The 27744-nt window shown below is 45.2% G+C and overlaps 1 protein-coding gene across 5 annotated transcripts in view; it reads left to right on the top strand.

Annotated features, from left to right (window-relative positions):
* Window positions 1-27744, top strand: part of NDRG2 (NDRG family member 2) — a 193241-nt gene that overhangs the window by 4504 nt on the left and 160993 nt on the right. The window contains exon 1 of one of the 5 annotated variants that reach the window (XM_069239060.1): window positions 10507-10774. The exons of 3 other annotated variants lie outside the window; for them this stretch is intronic. The gene's annotated coding sequence lies outside the window, so the exon portion shown is untranslated. Of the gene's footprint in view, window positions 1-10506; window positions 10775-27744 lie in introns of those variants that run through there. One more of the 5 variants, XM_069239061.1, reaches the window with a different exon arrangement.

Here is a 27744-nt window from a genome sequence, read left to right as displayed (position 1 = left end):
GCACCGTGACGCATCGCACCATTACGTTGCTGGTTGTGGAGGTATGACGTATTTGACAATAACCTAAACTGTAAATAAGACGTGCTACAACGACCCCCCTCCCCTTCTCCGCACCACGAGTGCAATAAAGTAGGTGCGGGTCTCATAGGCCTAATTTGGTTATTGGCTGCCCCATCACAGCTCTTGCTTAATTTGTTTATTTTTGTGTAGCTCTGACATGTCAGATGCAGCCATTTCGCAGTGCTAGAAAGATGAGTGTCGTACGTTCCATTCAACCAGTCTCCTCCCGTTATGTTGGTACATGTTGGTCTGCTGTCACAGAAGTCTCATACCTGCTCCAAATAGGTCTGTGGCGTGACAAGGATGCTACGGGCTCTGGCAAGCAGTGAAATACCCCCTGCCGCATCGTCCATTTTTTTCCCAATATTAAGAGAACCGTACTTGTGATCCAACTGGCCCCCGTACTATTGTACCTGCTGCACCACTGATAACCGCGCCCTGCTCTCTGGGAAGCAGGCAATCATTCATGGACCTCTTCCTTCTTAGGGCCTGCGCTCTCGCACTGATGCGTCCTCGTGTCTTGCCCCTTTCCCTTACCGCTGAAAGAATGAGGCGGTTGTGTATCGCAGCACGTTAATTGCATTGCCTCGGGGCGCTGCGAGGCCTCATGCATCCTCGCCCATGTTAGTGCACGTGAGCGCTGCGTCACGGAGGCTGGTCGTCTGTGTCCTTGTGAGCTTGGAAGTCCAAGGTCAGGCAGCATTGCCGCTCTGCATCCCAGGGATCCCTCCAAGGCCCGGGAAAGCCGGCTGGGACACAGCTGGGGCTGGAAGCTCGACGGGCACTTTACCTTGTGCCCTCCTGGAAAGCCCCCCCGGCAGCAGGCGTGGGCAGAGGGTGCAGGATCTAGTGGAAGTTTCCTGAGAGAGTCTAGTGGAAGTTTCTTAAGTGTTAAGCTCCCACTTTCCTAATAGATTTGACCGAGGTAGCGACACAAATGTGGCCCGTAAATCGCAGCCCTCTCTGTCGTTGGCCTCTTCACCGTGGTCGCGCATCCTTGGAATGCTTCTGGTGGATGCGGTGTGACTGTTGGAATTTCTGCAAACGGCAGGTTTGGCACTGGGAGTGAGATTAGCAACGGGGAGCAGTGTGGGTGAAGGAGGTGGTCTTAGAGATAGATCCATTGTTCGTCCTGAATGTGATTGGGTCACAGTATCACTAAAGTAGTACAGCTCGGCGTGCTGCTGTTTGCAGTGGCTTCTGTGTTGATGTAAGCGTTAACGTGCCACGGTATGAACATTTTGCTGTTTTTCTGATGTACGTGTTGCCTGATGTTTGTTGTAATGGGTTGCTGTGATGGAGGTGGTGCTGGATTTGGGGGCGGCGTTAAAGAGAACATTGTTTGGGTTTATGCCTTTAACTACAAGTTACACTGTGTTGACTGTGCGGTCGTAATTACATTGATTTGCCCCAATGCGTGGCTGACCCTGCTGGACCACGGTACCTGTCTTGTTGCTTCTGCATTGAAATGTAGTGAGCAGACTGGGAACGGGCCATGGCTTCTCGGTCCGTCCTGGCCTTGAGACTGGGTGCACTCTACCCAGCGTTTCAGCCTGCGCACCACAACTGGATCCCAGCACTGACCATGGCCCACAGCACTGCCTCTGCAATACGTATCATTCTCGTCATCTCATGCCCCTTTGCCTTCTTCCTAGCAGAAGCACTTCACCCTCATCACACCTGCTCGGATGTTGTGACTTTAGCTGCCAGTGAAGAAGATATTTCAGTTTACTCTTGGCCATACCCGAATATTGGGTCCACTGACTCTGTTGACTGCCCAGCTTGCTCGCCTCCAAGAAGAGTTTGAAAACAGTTACTCTCCAGGAGACTTTATCCGATGCTTCCACACAAGATCACCAGGCAGCAGCTTGAGACCTTCTGCACACCTCTATCAGTTTGGGGTGCCTTGAGTCGGGAGCATGGCGCTTAAGAAACTGTAATAATTTCTGACTTGCTCGGTGTTGCAGTGTGATAGTAGTCACTGTAGTAAACACATAAGTAAACATGCAAATACAGTAGGGTGCATTGATTTCTCAAATAATTCCCCAGTGAATAAGTCCAGAAGATCACTCATCACATCCAATTCAACTATCATTGAATACAGTTCCTTAAAGTACCCGAAAGCTTGCATTTGCCTGCCATTTGACCTAGTCACCCAGCCAAAGTCCTCCTAACTCTCCATCCACCAGCCTTTCATCAGTGGATCCAGACCTGTATGTGCCAGTGACCTCGGACCTACACTCCTGTGATTTATACAGAATCTTCAAGTACTGAATGCCTTGCTCTCACCCGCCTGCCATAAGACGTGATACCAAAAGTGCCCAAGGCCATGCACCCACCTGGTGACTCGCAGCCAAGGCGGTCTCCTAAGGAACTAAGACCTCGCGCTCCCAGACTGTCATCGGACACAGATTCTGAAATTATCAGAAACTGCCCCTCACCTCAGTCTAACCCCAATACGCAAAATAGTTGAGGTACTGAAGCTACTTGTCTGCAGTTAAACCTAACCCTGGTTTCAGCAGCCGTCCCTGGGAGGAGTCCCCTGGAGGGGGGGGGAAGAAGACTTTTGCCTTTATTTGGGTTCGGGCCTTGCCTTTTCCAAAGGAACACCAGAAGCTTTTGATATTTCTTCAACTTTAACATTAGAACTGAAAATTAACTCAGTTCTGTTATCTGTGAACCTGCTGCAGTGGTTGTTCATCTTGTACAAAAAAAACAATGGGCCATATGTAAGAACACTTTTTCCCATAGACATACAATGCTACGTTTGCTACATCTGGCCCCTAGTTACTGTGTATGCCATTTATTTTTCCACGTACCCAGACGCAAGTCCTTGCCCCAGGGTGTTTTCTTTCTACTGTCCAAAACCATACCAGTGTAAAACTATTTCGATTATCTTAACTAGTATTCCTCTTCGATCAAGCTTATCTTATGAAATAATAACACTAAGAAGTTAACATGTTTGTGAGTATTAGAAATGCAAGTGCCCCTGTGCACGTGGTTCTGCAAAAAAAGTCGTTTAATGTTTTTCAGGGCTGCTGCCTTCTCGTTCGATAAAGGTTTGGGGGAGAAGGGGTAATGATTTCCTTAGTTTAGGATGGAGACTATTCGGAGAAGCATGTATCTTTGGTTAAGTTAGTTTCTTCGTTACAGAACGGTACCAAAAGAAGGAGTGTTTGGTTGTGACTTCAGTATGTGTGATCTACCTTGCATTAAAATATTGGTTCTGCCACAAATTCAATATCTCCTTGAAGGATGTCCCTGTTTCCAGTCTTGTTTATGAGGAACTGTGTTCACTTTGTTTACAATAAAAACAATGCTTTGTCATTGCCGAAGCTCTGATGTAATAATTTGCTAAATTGTTGTCAGTTCAAAAACGTTTGTCCAAAACTGAGTTGCTGTCTTGTCTACTACTTAAGATAGGCTATATTTAGGCCACATTTTTATACATTCTCCTGTCCCCTCTTGTTTTGTCCACACTTGCTGTGTGACCCTGGTGCCTAGAAGCACCAGTGTCCGATGATCCTGTGTTAGGTGCATGGTGAAGAGAGGAGGACCACCCACTAAACCCGTATTTTGAAGATGTTCTCTGAACACGCTGGCATGTGTCATCCCATTCTTACTTATTTGGTACCTTTTGATCATAAAATTAGAATACTTAGCTGTGGGGTCCTTCTGAATATCTTTCAGATCAGGATAGTCAGTGGAGGCAATTTGGTGGACTGGGTTTAATTCTTCCCGACTCCTCAGGCTCTGGTTGTGGGTTGTCCACATCCATGCCCATTGGGGTTGCTCCATGTAAATCATGGCTCTCGTGTTTTTCAGTCTTTGTTTTGAGCTGCTTGTTTAGTTCATAGAGAAAGTGGGCATGTTCATGCATCAGCGGCACATGACGCACAAGTTTACTCACAAGCTTGTGTCGGCTGGAAAGAGACTGTATTCAAAGATCTGATGGTAAATGGCATTCACTTTCTGAAGCTTAATGTTTCAGAAAGTGAATGGCAATGGATTTTATTTTTTTTATAGCTATACAACCCTTCTCCTGTTGCAGAGTTCTTCAAACGTTTATACTGTGAGCCCTCCAAAACAAAATGTTATGAAGTTGGGTACTCCCCCTCCCAAAAACTTTGTGGTAGGGAATGGGGAGCATGAGGGGCAAGGTTGTGCGCAGGAGCAGCGCTTATAAAGTCATCTCATGGATCCTTTTTCTGTAGCTCATAATCCACAACTAAAGTGAAATTTAAAATGGGGCAAATTCGTCAAACAATAATAGAAAATTTCCCCAAAAAACTGCTTACCATAATTTGGGTGTTGCGAGTCCCTCGCCCTCCTGGGCCAGCAACTGTGACACTATTTTCTCTGCTTGTTTCACCCCTTCTCCACTATGCCTTATCACACCAGTCTTGAAACAAGCTCTCTGTCCCTGTTTGTTTTTGGGAGTTTTATATAGCACAGACTCAGCCCAAGGGCATTTCAACACTTTACACAAGCACCAGTTACATTACACATGGTCAGATTAATTTGCCCAGAATCACAGAATGTTAAGCAGATGCCAGGACTTGAATCCAAGTTCCAAATTGGCAGCTCTCACTATTAGGCCACATCTCCTTCCTTTTTAGAAAAACAATGAGCTCCAAAGTGCCCCCCCCCTCTTGTGCATCAAGGAAAATATATGTATTTCCCTCACCCTCCCCCCACATACCTCTTTTAGGGCAAGACAGTCATAATGGTGATACTGGGGAACCCTCAGACGTGTGGACTCCAGTGCTGGTGCACATGCTTCACTACCAACAGCTACGGCCTATAGAAGCGGGTTGATTTTTTTTCCACCCTTTGTTAAAACCACGGGCTCCCATCTTGCCCCATCGCTCCCATTTCTCTGATGTCCAAACCAAGGTGTCTCCTTAGCTTCTGTTTTCCCTTCCCGTGGGCCATTGACTCAAGGACCAAAAGAACGCTGGCACAGGAAGTGTGCACTGGGCCCTCATGCAGGCAAGAAAGGATAGTAAAATGGCCATAAGTGGCATTTAGTCAAGGCCACTAAAATTATGTGATTATGCTGCCACTGTTTTCCGCAGAATTACAGATGTGCCATTTGTGCCACATGATCTGCTGTAAGATTTGTAGAAATTAACCAAAAAATAGTGTCTACCTCAAATGGATCAAAAGTTACTAAAAACACAGCAACGTGTTCCAGCAAGTAAAAGGCTATTTGCCACGGTTAACTGGTTATCTTTCTCTTGCGTATTGCTATATTTGGGTATTAAATCGGTACTAATGTGGTGAAGATTATGATAGATAATGTAAACAAATGTAAAAATAATGAATACTTGCAAAATTTGCCCCATTAGGCTGCATAATTTATTTTCTTTCTGCATAATTTAGTCAACACTGCCACACAATTTGGTTCTGTCGTGAGGCATAGTTCCAGTGCCCTGAGTTTAGTTGGACCCCTTATATCGCTTGACCCTGTGCAATTGGTAAAGCACCAACCATAAAGGCTGCTTGGGAGCTAGTATAGGTTTTAACCGATGAAGTGACTTGGAGCTCCACTAAGGCAGAGATGTATTTTTCTTCAGCTGTAATGTAAGGGTGTTACCATTTTAGTTCTGAATGCGTCCTTTTGATGGTCACACATAAAAATGCTTCTCGGTATGCTGTGTTTATTACTAAAATTTATTCATATAAATGTATATTGTCACAGCACAAGCTTGGAACAACCTCCTTCCTGCAATTCGTACTGAAACCAGTCTTTTAATATTTCACAAGTCCCTAAAAACTCTTTTTTTGTTTTAATCCTAAATCTCCCTTAGTCACATCACTATTCATTTCTTTCTTTCCATGTTTGATTCTCACTTTAGTGCCAAGACACCTTCTGGACACCACGGGCTTTATAAATCAAATCGTATAAATGATTTACATATGCACGGTGCTTTTTTGCCACCGGGTGGGACGTCCTAACACTATAAATACATGTTACTGTTAATAAGGCACAGTAGGACATTTTCCACAGTTCCACAGATCAGTTTAGCTTGCATTTGTCTTTTATTTAAGGTGTGTGTTTTGCTTTTATATGCAGTTTCCTGGTGGGGAAAAAAATGCAAAATAGTTTATTAAACATTTTGTTCTTTTTAGCCACCTCTTTGCCATCCCCCCTCCCCCCCCCCCCCCCATCCCTATTCACCTTCTCACCGACTATCCCCAGGGCACTCAGGGTTACAGTTCCACACTTTTCATCTTTTTAACCTTTTGCGTATAAATGGAGACAGCCTGGAAAGGTGCCACACAAACAAGGTTGCGCTTCCAGACCATCCTCATTTACAAGTATTTGCAGAGGCATGAGTGTCCCCCAAAGGAAAAAAAAAAAGAAAGGAATGAATTAATTTGAAACTTATAAAGCTCACTACTACTCCCAATGAAGTATCCTGGTGCTACAAAGAATCTGAAACTTGGAAAGAAAACGAGAAAATCATAGACCTCTACCCTATTGGATTGGTTGGATTTAGGCGAATAATGCTGCACTCAAGAAACTGCTATACCGGTCAGTGACTTCATGCTGCCAAGACCGCACAGCGACATGTGGTGCTCGACTATGGATGAGGTTGTTTCTCATCCTGACCTTTGAAAGCGCTACGATTCTGATGGATTCTCATCTTATACAAGAAAGATGCACATCTGCAGGTCTTGGCTGCAAATAGTCATCTTTCGTCCTTGCGTTCCTTCACTCTTTCCTCCCTGAAACTGACTTTCTTTGGCTTGATCAGGGAAAGGTGTGGGTACTGTCTAGCTCTGTGCATTCTCTCTTATCTGAAAGCACCCCTGCATTCCGGCTAATTTGGGTGGGAAGAGATGTAACCACATATCCTGGGGCTTGAACTCTGGTGGTGCCTCTCTTTGGCATTCAGGGCACAATTTAAAGCCACATGTTTAGCCTACAGTGTTCTACTTCCCAAGACCATCGTTATTTGGCTACTAAACCAGTGACCTCTGATGGGACACGTTGATTGATGAGTAAAGATAATTACCTTTGGAAATGTCCAAAATGTAGCAGTCTTCCATTATTGCCTGTCATTTTGCAGAAATCGTGGTTGCCACCTTCAGTGCTGCCCCTCAAGCCATTCTCCAACCGCCCCATCTGGTTTTGTTTCTTAAAAAGCAAGTGTTTCTTATTTCTCCCTTAGGCTCTGTGATAATTGTTTGTATTTCCTTCTTGTGGACACTTTTTTTAAACATCTCATATTTAATCGGTATTCTTATTTCTTACGTCCTATAACGGTGCATTTTCTTGTGTTACAGGGCACTCATTTGCAACGTGTCTACTGCATTTCCTGTTATAAAAGGAATATGACTTCAGTTGTTTTATTAGATTTATAGCCAGCTGTTCGCTGTCTACAGTACATTGATTATTCAAAGTCGTAGAAGGAGAGTGGATTTTATTGCTCGCTCCACATCCTAGTCCAATAATTTCAGACTCCCGGGCTTCATCCGCAGCCGTTTTCGTGGACCCATGGACTAATGTTATTTATTGGTTATTTCTTACGCGCTGTGTGACACTCTCGTGTGTTTCAGATCACTGCCATCATCAGATCTCCTTCTGCCAGAGGGGTGAATGAGGCAAGAATGTACATGTTTCTTGTGGAATGTGCCGTCATTTACTTTATACTCTACTATACTTTCTGCAGCAGAGGCATGCTCCTCGGTCGGTCACTGTTTTGGCTATCTGTTGATGAGATACACCAGTGTCCTGTTGTGGATGGCTTGTACAAGCTCAAGATCGGGGATTCCTATCACTGCATATTGACTGAGCCTTTGATCCTTTTGAGGTTTTTAAATTGAGTACCATTGGGTTGGGGATAACCTCCATTCTTCATATTGTTACCAGGTGGCAAATGTTTGAATAAGTATTACTTTAACAAAAAAAGTTACTATCCCCCTTCGTTCATTCCTGTCACACCTTTATATTCTGAGTTAAACAAACGTTCTATTACATTCTCAGAGTAGCCATTTCTGTCTTGTCCAGTGAGCTTTGTGTGCTGGACTGATTTGGTGCTTGGCATTTAGGAAGACGAGTACCTCTAAAGAACCTCTCAGTTCTACAAATTCCTTTGTGTCAAATCTACTTTTTTTTAATGCACTTGTAATATAGCAGGAGGGATATTTGTCAGGTATGTGATGGAGTAACCCATCCACTGACCTATAAATCGGGCAGTCTCTTACCTTTCAACAACTGCGACTTAATATTCCTAGAGATTTTAGTTTGAAACTCAGCGGCCATTAACCACTCAGTCCTAGAGGTAGGTCTCTAACCCTTCAAAAAACATCTGCTCGCCAACCCTATGCATAACAGATTCTAACTCTTCGAGCCATATTCACCATCCAGTCCTAGGCATGCATTGCTGTGAACTTTTATAACCATAGACCGTCTAGCTGTACTGGCGGCAAATTCCAACCCTCAACCAAATTCTTGATCCTTTAACTCTGGTGGTGACAGGCTTTATCCTTTCAATAATTATCTTAGGATTTGAGGTGACACACTCTTAGCTTTATATAACCACTCACCACCCAGACATTGATGTGGCACACTTTATGATTGAGTGAGTGCATTGGCTGTATACCACCAGAGGTGACAAACTAACATCCTTGCTTTTATATCCATTCTTGGACTGAAAAATGTTCTGGAGCACTGGCCGTCATCAAGGCAAAAAGCTCTGTAATCCTGAGGTAAACCATTCAGTGTCTAGCTCCATAACACTGCTAAATATTGGCCATCCAGCACTAGAGGTAAAAGGCATCATCACCCTATAACTGTAATGCAAGCCCTGTAATTGTAGTGCACCACCCAGCCCCGAATGTGAAAGAATCTTTGAGCTTTGTGGTAGCTACTGAACATCTAGCTCTAGAGATGAAAGGTGTGTTAAACATTTGGTAACCATTTACCACTCGGCTCTAGAGACATTTATCTCTCAGAAACTGTTGTAATCCTCTAATACCCTGTAGTTCTCCGAGTGTCAAATTGCTAACACCGTCTGGATGTAAAGGTAATAAGATCCAACCCTGTATTATATTTGGCCATGCAGGGTAGGGGTAAAAGCCTGTGGAGCCCTTTGATAAATATTGATGCTATATCTGCAAGGTGAAAAAAAAACTCTAAATCTGGGATACAAATTATCCACCAAGTCCTAGAGGAGACTGGGTCTAACCCTCTATTAACCATCGCCCATCCAAGTTGTAAAAGGTTTTTCTTTCTCGTAACCACTGATACTCCAACTATGGTGGGGTGTATGCCTGTTAAATAATCAACTCTTGCTCAGTAATGAGCTACAAATCATCAACGAGAAATCCTCTCAACAGTTTGCCTTTCACAATCCATCCTTTCATGTGAAAGAGCCCCATATCTTGTGATAGCCTCTCGGCATTCAGCACCAGAGGTGAAAGACTAATTCCCCATATCACACATGATCATCGAAACCTAAAGGGGACAGTTTCTAACCTGTCACAAACCACTCTCCTTCTGGCTCTAGCAATAAAATGATATGTAACTGTTCATCATCCCTCACTCCCCCACAGACCTGAAGCTATCTAAGCCTATAACTGTTGAGCAGTTTACCATGAGAGTTGAAAAGTGCCAATCCTATAACAATCACTGACCACCCAACTCTAGAGGTAAATGCTCCACTGCCATGATGAACCTTTTCCTTGAACCTCTAGGTGTGAAAAGGCCCTTAACGCTAGGCTAACTTTTAGCATTCCGCACCAGAGGAGAAATGCTGTGACCTTGAAATAGTGATATACCATGCAGCTCTAGATGGTTCAGAATATGTAAACCTGAAGTGACTATCCACTCTCCATCCCTAAAGGTCAAAGGCTCTTGCCCTCAATTTATAATTTCAGACCTCCTCTCAGGTCACCTCCCAGGGCCTAGCTGGGCAAGAAGGCTCCCATCACATGTAAGATGACCTTGATGCTCTTGTTATGGGGAAAGGCAATGCTGGTGACAAAAACGACAAACGTACGGAGACTGGTCACAGAGTTACTCTCAAGTGTTTGGGGATGAGCGTGGAGGAGGGCTGTCCTCGGAGTACAGGAGCCCTTGGCACACAGGGCTGGTGTCCGTGATGAGAAAAGCGGATGTTGTGCCAGGAATAGCTCCAGCGGTGCGCCGTGTTACCCCACCGGTGCCAAGTACCGGGGCGAGGGGGGGCGGGAGCCGATGGGGGAGCACTGAGCTGGCACTGGCCTCTAGCCCGGGTTCCGGGAGCCTGATACCACCCTGTGCTGCCCAGGCCCGCTAACGCGCAGATTGATGGCCTTGTTTTTCTCGGTGCGGTGCCAGCTGCCCGCCGTTCTCACGGGTTCCCCAGAGTCCACCTACATCTCTGCCCGCCAGGATCGCAGTCGGGGGTCCTGCTCCTTCCAGGCCAGGCGTCGTCTCCAGAGAGACTGTTTAGTGCCCGGCCCGGTGCCCCTTTGCCAGCGGGCGATGACTCCACACGGGTAGGAGTCGATCGCCACTCCTGACGCAGCGAAACCCTTGCCTTCTCGGTCTAGATGCTTTTAAGTCTCTCGCTGCTGTGGGATTTCCGGTGCGCCTTGAGGAATCGGTTTAAGGTTCAAGAGGGACAACGCTGAGTCTGGGTGGATTCAACCTTCTCTCTGCGAGGCCAGTGTCCACCTCGGTTAGTGTCTGTACCGCGGGCGACGGTGCTCACAGCAGGTTGGTTTAAAGCTCTCGCTGCTGGGACGCTTTGCTTCGCCTGGGGTTAGAGTTTGTTATTGACACAGGTGATGGCGCTTGGCACAGGCGTGTTTAACCCTCCTTCTGCTTGGGGCTTTGCTCCCTAGCCGTCTCCTTCCACGTGCTTCTCCCTGATTCCTGTAGCTCTTCTGTTTCAAGTCACTCGTTCAGTGTGTTCAATTATAAACACTCAAACCTGAAAGGATAAAAAAAATAACAGCCACTTTACAATATTTTGGGCTGTTTCGGGTGACTGCTCTGGGCCCTGTAGAGGGTGGGTCGGAGCGGTCTCCTTGCCTACTGTTTAAATATAGCCCAGTGTTGTGCAATGTGCAGGGGGTGGGGTTGCTGTTCGGAGGACGATACGGTCGGTACTTGGCTGGCCGTGACACTTCGAGATTACTGCTGGGTACTGCAGCGAGGGCGCTGCCATCTCCAAGTGTCCCTTTCTGATGGACTCTGCTTAGAAAAGAACCCCTGTCCGAACAGGACAGCACAGTACACCAGAGAACTGAGTATTTTGCACACACTTGCCATAGTGTTAACGTCGGGTAGAGAACGACAAAGTACCCATCGTAACGAGGGTGTTGTGAGTCCTTCAAACTTGGTGAAACTTCTCTCTAGGACGACTGTACCTTGCTGCACTAACGAAAACTGCAGTCCTGAGTAACCCCTTCCCACCAGGCCTGAATATCACCCGATTCTGAAACTATCTGCCTGTCTCTTCAGAAACAAAATGAGCTCCCACGCGTTGTCCCCCATCCCACCTCCCTGTCTGCAGCGAGGGTACCTTCAACCCAAACACCAGCAAGGAAAATAAAGCCTCCATACCCTTTTTCAAGAAAGAGGGGCATAATTGTGATGCAGTGGGCCCCTCAAACCCCCGGACTCCAAGTTTGCTGTACCCGCTTCACCGACAGCTACTGACTTGGGAAGCAGGCTGTCTTGTCTGCCTGTGTTAAAGCATGGGCTCCCATAGTGCGCTTCCCCCTCCTTGCCATCTCTCTAGCTCCCACACTAAGGTGTGGCCTCTGCTTCAGTTTTCCCATCACTTAGGCCATTGTTCGAAGGCCCAGAGCAATACTGGCACTACAAATGTGCACCGAGCCATTATGCAATCAAGGAAATGTAGTACAACAGTCATAATTGGGGTTTAGTTGGCCCCTCATTCCACTGGGCCCTTGATACCTACAGCTCCTTGAAGCAGGGGGGGGGGTGGTCTGCCTTCTCCACTAGGCACCACACCTAGGCCTGAGGCAAAAAACAGGTTTTCTGCCCTTCTGTGTAAGAAAACAAATACCCCACATCTCCCTTGATGCTTGGGTCCTGTTCCAGGACCTGGGCCCTAATACTAGTAAAGAAATTGGGCCCCACCCTCCCTTTTTGGTAGTAAGACAGACATAATTAGTGCATAGTGGCCACTCACACCCCTGGCCACAGCATCTGCTGTTATAATGGTAATGATGAGCCTTTTTTTAATTAAAAACAAAACAAAAACAAAAAACTCAATTTATCACCCCTTTTCCTTCAAGGTCTCGGTCTCTGCCCACTTGTAAGCAAAACAAAAAAAGCCCTGACATTGCACCTTCTCTTTGAGACTATTGATGCCCCTGGCTCTTTTCCTCTTATTCTTGGACCAGTACCCTAGGGGTCCCGAGGATCATGCCTTGAGATGTCTCTATTTGAAAGTAAAGGGGGAGGAGGCACATCTGTGCTGGGAAGCAGAAGAAACTGGCCTTCTCACCAGCTTCTGTGTTACCTGAACAATGTTAATGTGTGCAGTTGATTACCACCAAATAGAAAGGTTGCTTTGGAGCTAGTATTGGCTTAGAGGCTCTAGTTGATGAGGGACACTTGGACTCCACAGTGACAACGATTTATTCTTTTTGAGAGGTATTTTAGGGTATTACCAGCTGGGTTTTAGAACGTGCCCATTTAATGAACACTTCTAAAAATGTGTAGGTACAGCCTGACTTACTAAATCGCAGCATGTAAATGAAGACAGCCTAGAAATAAGTTAATAAACAAGATTGCTCTTCCAGGCCATTTTAATTTACAAGTATTGCGGGCACGTGTGTGCCTACCTGGTAATGCAGCCACAGATCCCCAGGGGGACATGGCACACAACTGAAGACCTTTGCAAGTCAGCAGTTTATATAAAAAAAATATATTAAAAAAAAGAGAAAAGTGTCCTAGTGGGACCAGTTTTGATGCTCGCTGTGCGAACCCTTGTAAGTACTTAGACTTAATACACATTGTGTTAGAGGCAAGTGGAGCAATCGCTAATGTACATGTTTTCATCTAATCTGAGTTTTAGGTAGCAGCAGTTCACGGTTTTAGGCCTCAACGCTTTAAACGTGTTTTGGTAAAGGGATCAATTGTTTCCAGTGTACACCTATAGCAGGCTTTATGTCCGTGCCTTGCTTATGATTAAGTGACCTTCTTGTCTATTAGTTCCTGTTCCTGTTCATTCCACTCAGTAAGCATTTTGTGTTCGTTGTGTTTTGATTAGATATGTTTTATCCTTCTAATGCTGACGTCAGGACCTTGCATTGCAGTCTTTACTCACACTTCTTTGCGTGCCCACTCTCGTTAATAGTTATTAACCCCACGCTCCCGAGCCTGCTTGCCCAATAGCACCATGCACTCCATCTGCCTGTTTATCGGGGGATGACCGTATTTAATTGAATTTAAAGCAATTCTAAGGTGGGCCCTTATTAATATTCACATGTGGCAGCTCTATTTATCTTTCAATGTTTTTTTTGCTTATGCTTTAAGAAAAATCTTTCAAAGATGGCTGCCAGACATGAATGCGCAATCCTGGTGAACATGTTGATTTAGCTTTTCTTTTAAGGAAAACATATTTTAAGATGCTGTTGAGCATGTGTAGGTATCTAATTGGTTAACAATCTTTAGCAAACACAACAGGTGTCTTGGTCAAGAGAAGTTGGATTTGCCAATGGTTGTTTTTTTCATCAACCAGTTTTTAACATTGGCTTTATATCTTTTACATAATCTCTACTTTAATCTCACCAAATCCTTCTAGATTTTGAGGGGAAAAAGGGGTGCTTATGCCGACCAAATGGAATAGTAATCTTTGTTTATTTTGTAGCATGCTGAAGTTCTAGTTGAATAACGATCCCACCTCCTGTATGTAAAGGCTCCCATAGTTAAACCAGGGTACAACAAGTTTTGTGCTGCGGACTACTGGAGTGAAGTGTTGTTAACTCGAATTCTGTTTCTCAGAGGCCTGTGCAATGATTAGATCCAGAACGATTCCCTGATCTTGCTTACTTCCAGTGTAAGCCCTAAGTCCCCAACCCTACCTCCATTGTGGCGAGTCCGTTGTTCTGACTTGAGTTGTAATGGTAAACCCAGCCAAATGGGAGCTCCCACTCCATACTGCTGGTGACTGGGAGGAGGCGAGGTACCTCGAGGGGCACCTGGCTTTGGAGCCGCTCAACAAACAGTTCCCTCTGCAGCAAGTAAACTAGGTGAAAAGTCAACTGACCTGCCCGTGGAATCAACCAGTCCTTTCTAGTTTCTGCAAAGCACACAATGATCTGTACAAGCTGTCCCCTCGGTTGTTCTCATATAAATTAGCTCATTGTTTTTGAGATAACTTTCTCAAAGGTAGGAAACCAACATGGATGCACGTTTGTCCTTTCAGTATCTGTTTCATGCACTGTTGGACATGCGTGGCTTCAGAGCTTTGTAACTGAAGCGTCGCGTCAGACCTCCCCTACCCGGGGACCAAGCTGCTGGGCAAGTGGGCCTTTCCCCTACTTGTTAGTACTGTGCAGCTTGGTACCTCGAAATATGCCAAGGAGCAGGATCAGCAGGTGAATGTATCTCCTTATGATTTCGCACTCCTGGCTGTACCTTCTGTCCACATGATATGTATTTACCGCCTCTGGGATAATCTCCTATCCTGGAGTCTCGGATCCTGTGGGGGAAAAAGAGCCGCTTAAGAACGTAGCGTGACTTTCGTTGACCACTGATGTCCTCGTCTGAGAGACATGTTAACCTTATTTTTAAATCGCATGTTCATGAATATTGAAGTCGGCCCTCTATTTGCTTATAAAACACAGGCTTTTATGAAATGTATTATTATTGTTTTATTGTTACTACAACATTTTGTAACTATAAAAGCAGGCAGTCAATTAAAACAAATTGGCACGTTTCCTCATGCCAAGTGTATCGGATGCCACCTCCTGGGATGTATTTTCCAATATGCAATGCGTCCTATCCTCCTCTTACCCTGCCAGCCCTGCCCCTCCGTTCCTGTTGAAGTGCGAAGCATCCTAGCTGCGATGCCCGGTCTCCCTTTACCGGACCACAGCAGTTTACTATCCCATGGGGAAGTGTCCCAACGTTATCCCAAAAAATACACCTAATTTGTCAATGGTATTACCGCCTGATACCTGTGAATGTACTTGAATATTTCATTTAAAAAGCACGCTTGTAAATAGCCCAGACTATTTCTGACATCGAGCGCTACACAGTGCAGTTCGAAATACCCCATAGGCCCTAGTAGAGCGTGCAGTTCCAGAAACCCTTTACACAGCCAACATACATCACAAACACCCACCCTTCACTGTACAGAATAAAGGGTTTGGATTGGTGTGTCTTGGACAGTATACTCGGTGTGGTTTGGCGTTGGTGGATGGGCAACGGGATAGCACATGTTGAGAAATTAAGTTCACCAAACTGTACATAATTAGGAAATAGCAAGTCGCCTTAGAGTTCAGAGAGCGTAATCGTTGTCATATCTCCGTGGCCTCAGACATCTCCTAGGTCACATTCAACTTTGTGTCCAGCGTAGTGGATTGTCGCTCATGTTTTTAGAACAAGCTCATGCCGTGACTGTAGGAAAACCCGTTCACATAAAACTCCACATGCAAACAGACCCACCTACCTAAAAAGACAGGCCTTGTGTTTTAACAGCAACAGTAACTTCAGCCCAGCTCGCTTCCCAGTCCAGGCGTGCTGCTATAAATGTACTTCAAAGCTTTCCAATGTACACTTTGTGCTCCGTGTTTGTAGTGTGGATGCAGTGGTGGGTGTGTCTCATGGTCCGCCATGGCCTGAAGCCGCTCCAGGGATGTGATCTGTTGCTGAAGGTGTTTTGGAGCTGCATACACTCCATTCCAGCTCTACACAAGCGTTTATAGATCTAACCTCTCTCTGCCAGGCCTGATTGTACATGGAAATTGGGGGATTGTGCGTGTTTGGCTTCATATATAGGGTATTATGCCATCCTGAGGCCAACTCGGATCAATTGAGGGGACAGAAGAATAGACTGAAGTGAGGCACGAAAGGAGGGGCAAGGAAGAAAATGTCAGGACGAAATGAGCAGGACACTTCTGTATGGAATCACTTCCCCCAGGGCAGTTGCATTTAACCAAAGCGAGTGATAGTTTATTGTGGTGTGAACCTTCCTTCCAATGTCAGAGTAGTTTGTAGTAGATCTAGAGGCCCAGCACAATTTATAGGATACCGGCAGGGATCCCCCATTGACGAATATGTGACTACAAGGGGCGCCCTCAGGTTTACTCATAGGTTTACTCTTTACATACGAAATATAGGGACTTGTTCATTTAAGAAACGAAAAACATGATTATACTGTGACTTCTATGCCATTAAAAACCATGAATGATGTTTGCCGTATGAATTAGTGAATATAAATTGATAACTCCTAGAATGACCAGGATCTATCCAGGGATCCTGGTCAGGATGAAAGCCAGGGACCCCACTTTAGAGCCATTGATTGGCTAAAGCTTGTTGACCTCTGATGCAGAATAAATAACGCTCCTGGGCGCCCTGACACTATTTTTAATCCTTTCCACTGCTCTCCAGCATTAATCTAGAAGTCTTTGAAAATCATTGGAGATATTTAGTCTGATGTTCTGGATCCCACAGGATTACCATCACCAGTGAAACCACTCCCTAAATATAGGAAGCCTATTTCTTACTATCAACATTTCTGATGAATGAGTCATCCCGATGATGAAGCATAACACCTAGGTTGGCATGTGAGGACATGCCTAACATTTTTAGCAGCTTGTACACACCGGGCGTCTTATACATTTGCAGTGGGTAGATATGTTATTAGTCAAGTTTGTTTGTTGTTTTTACTGAGTAGTTTGTAGTCAGCCCAGTCTATTTCATTGTAATTGATATTTTTAGTACCAGCAGACAGCTAAAGATGGAGTTGGACAAAGAGCATTTGGACTTCTAGCTACACATCTGAGTATTTCACGTGTTGCATTAACTTCCTGGGGCATCGAAGCATCAGGATTTAAACAGAAGTCCTGCACAGGTTTCTGAAGTCCCAACCCCGGAGCTTGCCTTGCTTAGCTTGGCCTGGGTGGGTTTTTCAGAACTTTAGACCTTCCCCTTGGGGTTGCTTAGGTGACTGATCCAGTTAGATGCAGTGCTTTGTCCCTGTGAAGGTTTCAGCTCATAGTTAGAACTTGTTAAGACAAACCTTGTGACTAGAAAGTGACAAAAACTTGTCTGTTTTGCTGCAGTATTTAAGGCCAGAAGGGTACACACACAATTAAGGGATACACTAAGTTTGACAAACACTTTCGTACAGAGTACTCGGTAACATTTGAGTGGGGATACAGCGAATAGGTATTGGTATATATTTGTTCGATGAGATTGAGACAGTAAATTATACACACAGTTTCAAATTTTGTAAATATTTATGTGGCACTGACCACTGCAACACTGTGCCCCACTCCACCACAGCAGTGACAATTTGGGTGCAATGATTAGTATGAGTAAAGTTAGAGAGAAGCAGGAACTCTTGTGGTTAGGGAAACGGTATCTTTGTTGATGGCAAGGGGATGGATTTAAGGCGTTGTTCGAATTCCTGGGTGAAAGAGGTGCCTTAAAGTAAGTAAGACAGGACGTACCAGAGAAAAGATCCAAGCATTTCAAGAGAACTAGGCATCGTTAGGTGGGGAGCCGGCTGAGGATAGGAAAATAGTTTCGAGTCCTATGTGACAGAGTGGAACGAGACGCAGAGCTGGGGTTGGAGAGAATGAGGTCCACAATAGTGACAAAACCCGTGTCTGCATACGCCCTGCTTGGAAAGAATACCCCATTCAAAGCATACCAATTAGTACCCACACACAGTTTAACTTTTTGTACAGGCCTCCTCTCAGTGTTGCTTTTACTATCCTATCTTTCCGTCTGTGCCTAATTTGGTGTTTGGTGGGTTTATTCCTAAATTTCAGGGAGGCATGGATTGCTTTTTGACATCACCTGAAGTCAGAGTATGCAACCTTTACTGATCCATCCCGGCCTATACCACTGCTGTAGAAAGACTCCTTACTGGATTTCCTGTCTCTGTGGAAAATGTGACCTTATTTGTATATGAGCCTGGTGCTAACTTTTTCCCGTATTGGATCCTCTGAAATGTGACTTCACCTTTTTAGGTGGAGCATGGCAGCACACAACTGCTGCTTTTCCGAAGTGTTGGTATGTATCTGGGCTTTTAACCACACCCACCGCATGCCCATCACGATCATTAGTTTGTGGGCTTGCCCTTCAAAAATCCTTTGACATTGGTAAATGGTTTATGTTTGTCCCTCCTTAGGGAGGTTTTGTTTCTGCCTTGACCATCGCCCCTGTTACATTGATAATTGCACTTTTGCTGAAACGTTTGACTGCGAGCGAACTTCTTTTTCCTTTTGTGTCTCTTCACGCTGCTGCTAATGGCGGCCGTAGCACTGTGTATTGGCTTGCGTATGTGAAACTGTTTTTTTTTCTTTTCATTTTCAATTTATGTGGCAAGAAAAGCCTGGTTAGAAGTTTACAACGCTAAAAGCTCTAACTCGAGCAAATGCGAGACCCATTGCGTTGAAAATGCTTGTTTGAGTTGGAAACAAACAAATCAAAACTCCAGACCTGTGACGAGCCATACTCTGTTAAGTCCCATTTGCCACCTTACTGTTAATTTAAAAAAAAAAAAAAAAATTATTGGATGGGAGCTGTAAAGGCTCAGTTCTATCTTTCTCCCTCCTTTCTGTTAAATCTGGTTACGATTTTTGTAAAAGAAAACCTTGCCAACCAAGCGTATTGGAACCCCGGGTTTACAAGGAGGTCACAACCCGTTTTTAGTGATTGTCCCTCGAGACCACTTTGATCTGAATGGTCTCAGTCTGCATAAGCGGGCACCCCAAAAACCGAGAGAAACGCATTTGAGAGTTAGGGTGATCTTAGTATCAATTGCTCGAGGACTGGCTACGTTAGACAGTGCCAGTGTTGCAAAGCACACCCCTGTCTGCGCCACAAGCTGTGTTGTTTTGCTCTGTAGACAATGGTACGGGCTGTCCACAAAACAACTTAAACTCTTCGTGCTTTAGGGCCAATTTGTCAAGCCTTGTATTCAAGATGTAGTACAGCATTGTTGAGCATCGCGCCAATATTTTAGCATTGTGGCCCCAAACCCGATCCACCAATCAGATTCATGAAGCTAATTTGTAAACTTTATATCCCCGCTTAGCAACAGCGGCCATGTTTGATGGGGTACCCTGTTTCTTCACATACCCCCGAGTGACTGTGAATGAACCACTAATTTCAGGATGTGAGCAGTCTTCATGGTGCATGTTCGGGTGGACCTGTTTAACCAGAAAACGCTGTTTGGATGCATTACTGGGTCAGCAGTTCGGGGATGGGGGCGCATTCCGTAGTGTGTGGACTGCAGCAAGGTACAAAGGGGCGTCGATCTGCAGGGACCCATTTAGTTTCTGTTTGGAAAATGGGCTGGCGTGCTACAGGGTCCTGGCTTCCACCTAGGGTGTGGCAATTAGCCGCAGCTGCCTGGGCGCACAGTCGTCCCTCCAGTGTAAACCGTGTCATTGCTTGTGTTGCCTTCATCTGTTCCCTCAAGAGATGTCAGTGTCTCTCGTCACTGCGAGCTCTCACTGCCCCCTGGCCCTTTAAATCCAAACGATGTGTTTACACTGTCAACACCACTCTGAATCTTCGCATTCAAACCTTATCTGCAGACTTAAATGTAACCTTAGTGTCCTTAAACAAATTAGTTTGTCCTGGAAAAATCAACGGACTGTGTTTACCCTGGAAAGCAGAGACCTTCGCCATTGTCTGTCTACTCCATATCTTGATTTGCAAAAGCTGAAACTGGGGTGTTTAACCTGGGAGTGCCCGAAAATCAGTTATCTGCGGAAAGCAGTACACTGAAAGCTTCACCCCCAGCCTTCCGTTGACCTGTGCTACGACATTCCTGTGACGGGGTTCCTGGCACTAATGCCACCTCGTTCCTCTGCCGTGGTCTTGTGGAAGCGCGCGTTCTGTTGGCTCGAGAGGGCCTCAGGCCTGTTCGTGGACAGGCCGTGCCCCAGTGCAAGGGGGAGGTTGGCTGCTGTTTGTGACTGCCCGGGTAAGGCCGTGGGGCAGGCCCTGGGAGGCTGTAGGGCGGCATGGGCGAGCACATTGCTTGGTGTCCCAGAGCCCTCACAAGGGGCCACAAGGGAGCTTCTCGGCGCTCTGCAGAGCGCCAGACGGCGCGGTCTGGTGCACGCCCTTGCCACGCCCTGTGGGCTGCATCAATTGTCGGGCTGTTCCAGAGTCTTTTCTCTACTGTGTCTGAGCCACGTTCTCGCACTTGTCCCACCTTCCCGACAATCCCTTAAGCCCGTTATTTTGAAGCGTGTTAACTCTAAGCGTGCACAGTATTTGCCCTAGGGTATTTTGGGTTTAAACGGATTTTCTTCTGCTTTCTCCATTAGCCTTTGTAATCCAGTAATAAATTATTTTTGCACCTTTCTAGTTCTGCAAGTGCTGCTAGAGAAGGCTGAGTTTGAGTTTATTTTGCCTAGTTGACGTGTCTGATCTTTACATAGCTTTATGGATGAATGCATTCTATACCTGACACCTGTTTAAGGCAGATGCAGCCATCGCTGGGATGGTGCCTTTGTTATTATATTATCTGTACTATTGGCAGCCGAAAACCACAGGAGTGTTATTATGAAGCTAGACTGATGTAAAACTCATTTGTCGCCCGAAATAAATTCTACTCTAAAAGAAGTGCTAGAAATCTAGGGCCTTTTCCGACAGTGCGGCAGACAGCACAGCCGGATTTGCCAGGACTCCGCAGTGTGCTACGACCCTGAAAAACTAGAAACAAAACCAAGAAAAAGAGTCGTTGTTATCGGGTTTAAGGACGCGCTGCATCCAAACGTATTTAAAAACAAGCATTTGCAGTGCAATGGGTCTCCCATTTGCTCAAGTTAGAGCTATTAGTGTTGTAAAATTCTAGCCGGACTTTTCTTGCCACATTAATTGAAACCTAAAAGTAAAACCGTTTCACGTAAGTGAGCCGATGCAAAGCTCCACGCATCAGCATGAAGGAGCACACAAAAGGAAAAAGAAGTTTGCTCTCAGTCAAACGTATCGGCAAAAGTGCAGTTAACCATATAACAGGGGTGATGTCCAAGCGGTAACAAAAGTGCCCCCAAGGAGGGACAAATGTAAAGCATTTACCAACAAAAATAAAGGATTTTTGAGGGGCAAACCCACGAACAAGTGATAGTGATGGGCATGCAGTGGGTTTGTGGTTAAAAGCCCAGCTACATACCAACACGTCGGAAAAGCAGCGCATGTGCGCTGCTAGGCTCTACCTAATGAAGCCTTGACTCGCAGCACAACACGTACTGGTGAGGAGTCCTAACGCCTCTGCAGAAAAACAACGCTTGGAACCGAGGAATCCACAAAGCAGAATCCTCCTCTGAAGACGAGCAGCAATGGGGCCTTCTCCGTGAATCCCAAGTAGCAGTGGTGTCCATGCCACAGGGAGGAAAATCACCTCTGACCCTGAGGTACCCCCATCTTTGAGCATGCTGGAGTCTAAATTGTTCCGATTCTAAGGGAACTCTGGTTCCAGAGTACTCTGCTCCTGGGTTGCAGAGCCTCTGAGGCTCTTACCAGAAGTGCTCTGAATAAAGGAGGCTCTGGTCTGACCCCGGCGTACTGTGATCAAGTGATGCTCCAGTCCTAGGGTGGTTTATGCTTCTAGTGCTCTGACCATGAAGTCAGCTGGTCCTAGGTTCTTTGATCATGAGGTGCCTTAAGCTTAATGGCTGTGGCGAAGCTTTGTTCCTGGAGTGCTCTGTGCCCTGGTTGATTTAAGCCCCTGGTGCTCTGATCCCGCATTCTTTCGTTCCTCTGATGCTTGGATCACAAGTACTGTAGGATGTTCTGAACAGGGAGTTCTCTGCTGCTCAGCTTATGGAAAGATCTGATCTTAATAGCCATAGTACTGCATTGTTCCTGAAACATCTTTGTTCCAGGGCGCTCTCTTACTTGTGTGCCTGGTCCCTGAGGTGCACTTGGCCTCTTGTGCTTGCATGCTAGTTGCTGGAGGCATTTGACAAGAAGTGCATCGGAGTGCTCTGATCTGTGCAGGCTAGGGCTCCCTGGATAGCTTAGCACCACTACCTTTTGGGATGTTCTGTTCCTGTGTCCGCGTCTGCAAAGACCCATCTCTGCCGTGCACACATGAACCTGTGTATCCTGGTCCTGCGAAGCTTTGTTACGTCAGACTCGTAAGGACTCACCTGGCTGGGGCTATGTCGAATGGGAAGATGCAGTGAATGTCATTTATAAGTAGGGAGGCCAAGGAAACCACCGACAGACCGCATCTTGCGCTGTTAGTGGTCCCGCTCCACCTGCGTTGGCTATTAGACACATGCACTGCTCCTGGCTGTGCTGTCTGAGCTCAGGCCTCTGTGTCTGTGTGTAGCTTAGCTTGCCTATGCTGCATTGTGTTTGTGACGGGGAATGAAGCTTGCATCACTGATGGCAATGTTGTACCGCACTGTCTGTGTGAAGTAAGCTCATATTTGTACTGGACATGGCAGTATGAGGGTCATATGAGCTTGTCTGTTTAGTGCGTGTGACACGTGTATTGCTGGTGTCAGTGTTGTGTTTTTTTTTTTTTTGTTTTTTTTTTTTATGTATTCCCTCATGCTCCCTGTGCTGTAGGTTTTCTGATTGTCAGTGCCCTTTTCTGGTGTGGACGGTGGATGAACTTTCGCCCCTACCTTTTACCCGCTGCTGCTGATGGAGAAAATATGATCCCACTAAGAGCCAAACGGGCCTCCCGAGGAGATCTAGCAGCGCCCCACATCTTACAAGTAAAAGGTTTTCCGGCGGATACGTAGTCTTCGTTTCAGTTCAGTCTATGTCCCCTTTAGTGTTTACTGAGGATGCTAACAAATGACACACTGCATTTCACTTACACCATTCTACAGAGCACACCTTCAACTGTGTACAACAAAAGTTCTTCACTGTTAAAAGCCAGCCCAAGATAGAAGAGTACTTTTTTTCGCTTCTCTAGGTATTACTTTCCTCTGACCAGTCGTGAGTACCTCAAAATAAAAATGCAAAATAGATTTTTGGGCGATGCTTGGGTGGCCGGGTAACTTATCCTCGACATTATTGTGGACTTCTAGTCTTATTGCACCATTTCAGACTCCGAGTGGTCTTTGCTGAATCTCAGAAGAAAACTCCAGCTTTTCAGCTCGGACGTTATTTCCGTACTTTTTGGGGTTGGGCTATACTGCCCCGTTTGCTCTCCGTGCTGTTTAAGGAAAGAGGGCATTGGCTCTGTACGTGACATTCCTATCGCAAAAGTATGCGCTCTGAGCCACTTTTAATTGATTTTAACCCAGGAGAGGTTGAAGATTAGGAGGCCCAGCAAAGATCCTGTCGGCGGTTCACGCTTGGAAATATTCTGCAGGTCAACCTCAATAACTCAACCTCAATAATTCAACCTCATCGCCATCCTCTTAAAGCAGAAGTCAGTCAGATGTGTTCTATGTATAGATTGCGCTTAACGTTGGCGCCCTGTGCTTCAGTGCGCACTCGGGTGAAGTTGTTCCTGTGGACTTTATTAGAGGCTGCAGTGTATGCTCTTGTGCCTTCAGCTGCACCCTGCGATACCTCGGCCTGCTGTCCTTGCAGAGATGGGCAGTTCCGCAGCCACGTCCAGTCGCCAGACATGCAGCCATGACTGACTCCCACTCTTGGACCTACAGTCTGAACAATGTGCGCTCTGTACTATTTGAGAGTTGCCTGCTGGAAATTGAAGCTTGTTGACTTTCGAGGTATTGTACCTCTTGTAATTCACCTATCCCTATTTAATAGATGGTCTTGCAACAGCAATACTTGGCTTAGGTTCACAGGCAGAAAAGAAACTCTCGAGAAACAGTTCTCACACCAGGCTTGTCCAAGCTGTAAAACAGCTCTATCACTCCTTAGTGGTCCGCTTAGTTGTGAAGGCTTGCCCCATTTAACTCCCCCCATCTTTTCTCATTCACCATGACCTTCAAGAGAGAACACGGTCACGTTTCCTGGACTATCATAAGAATCTGTATGATTGCATCTCTGCCGTCTGTCATATCAAGGGCTCCTGAGGTCTGAAGTCAAATCTGCAGAATTTATTTGGTGCATCACTGTGCAATGCATATTCAATATCCTTCGGAAAACAAGTCACTTGATACTTAAACGTGCTATCTATTCTATTACTAATGCTGCATTTGTGGCACCTCTCAGATACATTTGTGGTGCGCTCCTTGTTTTAGGTCAGGCCTTCAGGTCTGCACCTCCTAGGCAAGCTGGATGTCCATTCTGTAACTATTGCTGCGCCTCTGGTTTGGCACCTCACCTCCACCTCCACCTCCACCTCCACCTCACCTCACCTCTGAGCTTAGTATGCATTCTTTTACTAATTCTGCAGATTGGCACCTTGGGCGAGTTGGTTGCACAGTCCTTATCTGTAGGCTGACAGTAGCCGAGAGAGTGAGTATGTATTCCTTTTGCTCATGCTGCATGTGCAGGTTGGCACCTTCGAAGTGTAAGTATCATACCACTAGTACACATTGTTCATCCCACCAATAGTTGTATGATCCGCCTCACCGACGGACATTCACAGTAAAGCTCCACCTCATAGTTTCACTCGACAAACATTCTTGATAGATCACCTAAAATGTCTTCTTACCATCGACCCCTTTTCCTCTCTTTTGCTCCCTGTATGTTTTACACCCCTTTCACCTCCTAACCTCGGGAGCAATACATGCTCACGAGCCAGGTTTAGGGATACTCGGAACCATGTTGCCGTACCTACGAAGGTTCACTAGATCTTAATAAAAGTACCGCTAATAAGCATTTACATAACTATGCAAATGTTATATCTCATATGTATATAGTTATTATGTATGTTCAAAAAATCCAAACCTAATAAATAGTTGAACTAAAATAAATCAATTGGAAGAAATGCAGTAGCCTGTACTATTTCAGTACTCCTTTGAGATGTTTTTCCTTTGGATGCTGGAGCTGTTCTATCTTTGAAACACAACTAGCGGTTTTTCCAACCTTTCACACACCCTTTGCGTTTGGGAGAGTTGCTTCATTGTTAGCCCAGGCACTCGGGGCTTTTATTCTTGGCCCCAAGCAGCTGTGAAACCCGGACCATTGGTCATTAGCCTGTCGGATGCATTGTAACCTCGAGCCTGGCACATGAGCCTAATGGACTGTGGCATGGGAACAAAACTTATGCGAATCTGAAATCTTCCAAGTCATCCCCTCCGAATACTTAAGATAACAGTGACCTTCGATCCTTCAGTTATTCAGATCATAGCACATTGCATAAATTATTTGAGCAAATTTGAAACCATGCATCAGCACCAGAAGATGCTAGAAAGTTTTCGGTTTGTTTTTGTTTTATTGATAAACCTCTGACCAATCACACTGTGTATTATGTGTGATAAAGGTCATACAGTACTGAATGAGTTTAAAGCGCCGACCAGCTTCTGGAGTATGCATGATTGCTCCGCTCTACCACGCTTGGAGATCCATGTCACAAAGGGGTTGTGTGCTGCCCATTTGGGCTACACTGATGACTGGGAATTCATTTATTTTGCTTTGTGATTCTATTAGGTGGCCCTGAAGCCCACACAGACTGAGATTCCCCTTTTTGTCTTAACTTCTGGTCACATTGCATCAGTCTCAGATTTTAGTATCCAGAATGTTCAGAGCCAATCGAGATCAATGGAACATGGACTTCATGAGTGTAGTATCTTTACCAATCGCTTTGTGTCCATGATAACTGTGAAATATTGCAGGTGTGTTTCTCTGTATTTGGTGGCTATTTATTGTTGCTTTGTCTTCAGGGCTGCTGAACGCTATGTCGCCCTGGATTTAATTCTTCCTCACTTTCTGTGCTGTTCCACTGTTGAATCATAAGTTGAGTCTCCTGCTGTGTACCTCTTGAAGGCGTTTTCAAAGTTGGTAAATAAAAATGGTTGGTTTTGGCCTTCATCCACTAGTTAGTCCAACCAGGGCCAACTGTGTCAACACATTTAAGGCAGAGTTGTATTTTAATTACAGTAAAAGCATTGTGTGCAGCATCCAGAGAGTCAACAGGTTTTGGGGATTTTCCAGATTGTTTTTGCTCACAGAGTGGCTCAGTATTGCCAGATTGTTCTCGTTCAAAGAGTGGCACAGTGATGCCAGCCAGATTTCTATTGTTCATACAGTGGCACCAGATTATTCTTGATCACAGAGGGGCATAGTATTGTCAGTTGTTCTCATTCATAGAATTAATCGCGAACACTGTTGCTCCAAAAGGGGAACCAGCTTTATAAATAATAAATATTTATCCAATGAATCTCAAAATAGATTGGGTATTTTCTTAAAAAATATATATATATTGTTTTTTGTACTTGATATGATAACAGCACTGACAACTATGAAATAAATCACAGTGTACTTAGTACATTCAGGGGACAAAAGATAGTATAGGACTTCCGATATCTAATTAAACTTCCTATTGCGTCCAATTACATCATTTTACTGTATACATTTTAAAACCGAAAAAGTGCTAAATTGTTCTTGTTCATAGTGGCCTAGTGTCTGTCACCGCTTCTGGAACTGAGGTGTTTATCCATAAACTGCTGTCCAATGAGTTTTCAGAACATGTCAACCACAACGGTTTCTCTCCTCCAAAATTATATTTGATTAAAAAATACTGCTAAGCTGGAATGCTTTTTTTTTTTTTTTTTAACCCTGGTAAAAGTTCCTTTGGTCTGCTTTCTGGAAGATTGGATCTGTATAAACAGTAAGTAGTACCCTCCAATTACAGTGTCAAGTACAACATTATGTTTAGGGCAGGCTGCTGCAATAAATGTATGAATGCATACGGTTGGACACAGCAGAGGCTGGTTCTTTTGTAGAAGCATTGACTAGCTGTTGGAATGGGGTCACCCTTCAGATGATTCTTTGACTGTTGTCTTGTGGTGGTTAAGTAACTCGACCTAATTAAATGACAATAAATAGTACCATCCACAGTTTTCTCTGCTTCCTTTAAGTTGTTCAGTTCCAGCAAGAACTTCGGGCCTGTTCCACGTTTGCCGAAATGTCATCTCCTGGTTAGTAAATGACACTTGTGAAGCAGAGTTTAGGCCAGCTTTGAATAATCGCTCCAGATCTGCCTGTGCACCTCTTTGTCCTCATGCAGAGACTTTTCATGAAAATACCTTGTGTTTGCACGAATACTGCTCAGTGGCCAGTATCACACGCTTGTGTTTGCCTGCCAGTGGCAATGGAGTAGTAGCAGAACTACTTTGTGGAATCTGACACTTATAAAAATCAGGTGTTTATTTTTCTTCATTCCTCGTCTTTGCCATCTTGAAACTCCGTCCAGTCGTATACACTTCCAAACTACCCGTCTGTGCTTAAGATTTTCAAAGCAAACCGCAATACTTGTTTTGAGTTGTATACTTTTCATGCAACAGAAGGAGCTGAAGAATGGATTTGTGGTCCCAGTATTATTCTTGACTTTTGCAGTAAAGCTAGTGCTTTTTTTGTAACATAGGACATTGATTACATTGCACTCCAAGGCAGCAACAGTAGAT

Source organism: Pleurodeles waltl, chromosome 6 (genome assembly GCF_031143425.1).
Source record: "Pleurodeles waltl isolate 20211129_DDA chromosome 6, aPleWal1.hap1.20221129, whole genome shotgun sequence".
NCBI classification, from domain to species: Eukaryota; Metazoa; Chordata; class Amphibia; order Caudata; family Salamandridae; genus Pleurodeles; species Pleurodeles waltl.
The sequence above is the reverse complement of the archived record's forward strand: the minus strand, read 5'-3'. Positions and strand labels throughout refer to the sequence as shown.